Source organism: Mandrillus leucophaeus, unplaced genomic scaffold (assembly GCF_000951045.1).
Source record: "Mandrillus leucophaeus isolate KB7577 unplaced genomic scaffold, Mleu.le_1.0 Scaffold490, whole genome shotgun sequence".
NCBI lineage: Eukaryota > Metazoa > Chordata > Mammalia > Primates > Cercopithecidae > Mandrillus > Mandrillus leucophaeus.
Window position 1 is genome coordinate 1,375,187 of NW_012105254.1, and position 4,233 is coordinate 1,379,419.

Here is a 4,233-nt window from a genome sequence, read left to right on the forward strand (position 1 = left end):
TTCCTTTTTTTTCAGGGTCTTGCCTTGTCACTCAGGCTGGAATGCAGTGGTGCAAACATGGCTCACTGCATCCTCGACCTTGCGGGCTCAAGTGATCCTTCTGCCTCAGCGCCCCCAAGTAGCTGCGACTATAGGCGCAAGTCACCATGCCTGGCTAATTTCTGTATTTTTTGGAGAGACGGGGTCTCCCTATGTTACCCAGGCTGCTTGAACTCTTGGGCTCAAGCAATCTGCCTGCCTTGGCCTCCCCAAATGTCGGAATTATAGGTGTGAGCCACCACGCCCAGCCCATTGTTTTTCTTTGCATGATGTACCATGGCTTATTCAATCAGTCCCCTTTTGATGAATACTTAGGTTATTCTCATTCTTTTGCTGTTAAAAGCCCTGCTGCGATAAGTAATGTTACAGACATGTTATTGTGGGCATAAGCAGTTGAGTCTGGAGGCTAGCTGCCCAGAAATGGAGTGAACTGGGTTTTGAACCCATGACTGAATGATGTAGCGGCTTTCTCCCCACACAGCCCATGTGTGTTCACTCTTTTCTTAGCTGAAATTTGCCCTTTCCAGTGGGCAGATAATAAAACACTGTTTTGATTCTCATTTGTGATTTTTTGTGTGTCTAATTCCCTTAGGAATCTCAAAAAGGGAAAATTGAGTGAGTAGCTAGGCAGGATTATGGCATCCCAAGCCCCCTGACCTCAATACCATCAATTCTGGTTGTTAAATCCCATCTTCTTTTCCTTGGATCAGCAAGGGGTAATTTTTAGAGCAGGGCCTGGGCAAGCCAGAGGAGTTGGGAAATGCAGCAATGGCCAAATGCCATTTGGGGGATATTTTTAGTTATCTAAATAAATTGTATTTCCACAGTGTCTGCAGAGCTTATGGTTTGTGTGCAGTAAATAAAATGATGGAATGCCATGAGGGAGCCTGGCCAGATGACTCCATTTGTGTGCATTCTGTTCCAGAGGAATCCCTTCAGCAGCAGACGGCTCCATGTGATTCAGTGAAGGCGCACAAGCTGCTCTCCAACCGCCGTGGCTTCTTTCCTGTTCTGGTTACTGCATGCCAGTTTCACCACACCACACTCAGAGCAGTTTCCCAGAGAGCGTGGGTGTTAATGATCAGGAGGAACAGAGTTCTGTGATCAAGTGAATTTTGGAAATGCTACGTTGAACAGAGTTAAATAAGGTTCGTTCCCATAGAATATGTTAGCACTGCTAATAATGTATATCAAGAGGGTGGTGTGTTAAGTAGGGTTTTCCAAACTTATTTGAACACAAACTCCTTTTGTAGTTAAAGAACAACCATTAATATCAATCTTTTGTCCCTCAGCTCCAAATCCACCCTTTGTTGCCCAGATTTTGATTCTGGGATGTTTGCTCCTTGCCGAATGGCGCGATGCTGAGTTTTGTTGGTAGAGGCTGCTGGGGTGACTCGGGAGAAGGGCAGGGCTTCTCTTTCTAGTGTTGGTATGCTTTGCTTCTCCTTGTTTCCATGGCAGTGGGCTGGGCATGGGGGATACCCAGTGGAGCTCATGCCAGTGAGTTTCAATGGCACCTCCGTGGGCAGCTTCATGGCAAGTTTTGCAGGTGCCCCAGCTGTGGTGGGCTCAGTGACAGCCTCTTCCATAGGTGCCCTGGCTGACTTCCCCATGAGCTCAGCAGGACCCCCTGCAGGTGACACCTTTGTGACTTTCTGGAGAGTCTAGCCATGCCAGCTTCCCAGAAAATTCAACAGCATTCCCAAAGGGAAGCTTTGTTGTGAATTATCAGGACTCCAGTGGGCAGTTTCCTTCCCACCAGCCTTGGCCTGATGGTCCATGTTGTGGGATTTCCAGCTTGCCAGCTGTGGCCCATAGTTTCCGGCCAGGGTTCTCACTACACAGACCAGCTGTGGTCCAGTGCAACCCCAGGACAACCTGACACACTTCTCCTCCACCAAGTGGGCTGTAGCCCATCTTCTTCAGTGAAGGCTGAATCCTAGCCTTGGGGAGGCCTCTCTCGCATCCCATTTCAAGTTTGTTTCTTCCTTAGTCTCCCTTAGCCTGAAAGCTTGCTTGCTTTCTTCCTTCTTCCTTTCTACTTTCCTTCCTCCATCCCTCCCTCCCCCTTTCCCTCCTCCTTTCCCTCCCTCCCTCCCTCCCTTCCTTTACATTTGAGATATAATTCACGTACCATACAATTTACCCTTTCAAAGTTTACAAGTCAGTGTTTTCACAAAGTTGTGCAACTATCACCACTATGTAATCCAGAAGATTTCCATCTCCCCAAAAAAGAAATCCTGTACCCATTAGTAGTCACTCCCCATTCCCCATTCCCTGCACCAACCCTAGCTCCTGACAACCACGAATCCACTTTTAGTCTCTAGAGATTTACCTTTTCTGGGAAGTTCATATAAATGTACTCACATGTACATGTTTTTTTTTTTTTTTTTGGTGTCAGGCAGCTTTCACTTAGCATAATATTTTCAAGTTACATTCATGTTGTAGGATATATCAGAATTTCTGTTTTTTGTTTGAGACGGAGTCTCGCTCTGTCGCCCAGGCTGGAGTGCAGTGGCTTGGTCTTGGCTCACTGCACGCTCTGCCTTCCGGGTTCATGCTATTCTCCTGCCTCAGCCTCCCGAGTAGCTGGGACTACAGGCATGCACCACCGTGCCTGGCTAATTTTTTTTTGTATTTTTTAGTAGAGACAGGGTTTCACCATGTTAGCCAGGATGGTCTTGATCTCCTGACCTCGTGATCCGCCCGCCTCAGCCTCCCAAAGTGCTGGGATTACAGGCGTGAGCCACTGTGCCTGGCCAATATATCAGAATTTCATTTCTGTTTATGGCTAAATAATATTCTAGTGTATGGATATGCCACATTTTGTTTATCCATTCATCAGTTGATGGACATTTGGTTTGTTTCCACCTGTTGCTTATTGGAATAGTGCTGCTGTAAACATTCATGTACAAGTTTTGGTGTGGACATATGTGTTCATTTTTCTTGGATATCTACCTTAGGTGGACTTGCTGGATCATATGGTGACTCTGTTTAACTTTGGATTTGACCAAAGAGAGTGTCAGGTGGTTAATTGTCTTATTGAAAGATTTATCCCAGTTGTATTTTAATTAACAAACAGCCTTGGTACATTTAAAAAACATTAACTTGAGGCCAGGCATGGTGGCTCATATCTGAAATCCCAGCACTTTGGGAGGCGGAGGAGGATGGATCACCCGAGGTCAGGAGTTCGAGACCAGCCTGGCCAACATGATGAAACGCCTGCCTGTACTAAGAATACAAAAAATTAGCCAGGCGTGCTGGTGCACGCCTGTAATCCCAGCTACTCAGGAGGCTGAGGCAGGAAAATTGCTTGAACCAGGGAGGCAGAGGTTGCAGTGAGTCAAGATCATGCCACTGCACTCCAGCCTGGTGACAGAGTAAGACTCCATCTCAAACAAACAAAACAACAACAACAACAACAACAACAAAAACATAATTTGAAACATTATTGTGAGGTGCAGATAACATGGGCTTTGGAGTCAGGCAAGCCAGGGTCAAATTCCACCTCTGCTGTTTTTACCTGAGATGGGGTGATGGACTGAGGTAGAACCCCCCCTCTACCATTATTAGCTGGGCTGTGGCACATTCTGATGGGGGAAAGAACAGAATATGGTCTTCCCTGCTCAGGGTGGAATCCGAACAATGATTTTTTTTTGTGACTTGATGTAGTAAACTTAGTTAAGCTACACATGGAAATGGGTTCTTCTGGTTAATTAAATATTCTGGCTGAGAGAACAATACCATAGACCCAACATAGATGAATTCTTTTAGAAAAGAATTTGATCACAAAAAACATCAACTCAGTACTAAAAGCACATCAATAGCTCTTCATGATGGTTTAAAGTAGATTTCCAGAAATCAACAGTGATTCAGAGTGTCACAACTTGAGGGACCAGAAAGCAGGGCCAGATGCCACTTGGTGATGAGATGGGAGTTCAGCTGACGTGGGACTGAGAGGAGTTTTCTCAGCCACTCCAAGACCAGACACATGAGCCTTTGGGTATTCTGAATATTTGGGACTCTAAGGTAATCAAAATGGGTTCCTTTATCTTCTTGTCAAAATATATATTAATAAATTGTGTATACGTTATGTTAGGGTACACTGTATAGTCATTCATTACTTGTGATTTAAATCAAGCCAGCAAAAGTCTTAGGAGTAGCTCTGAAGATTAGCTTTTGAAAATTCTCAGC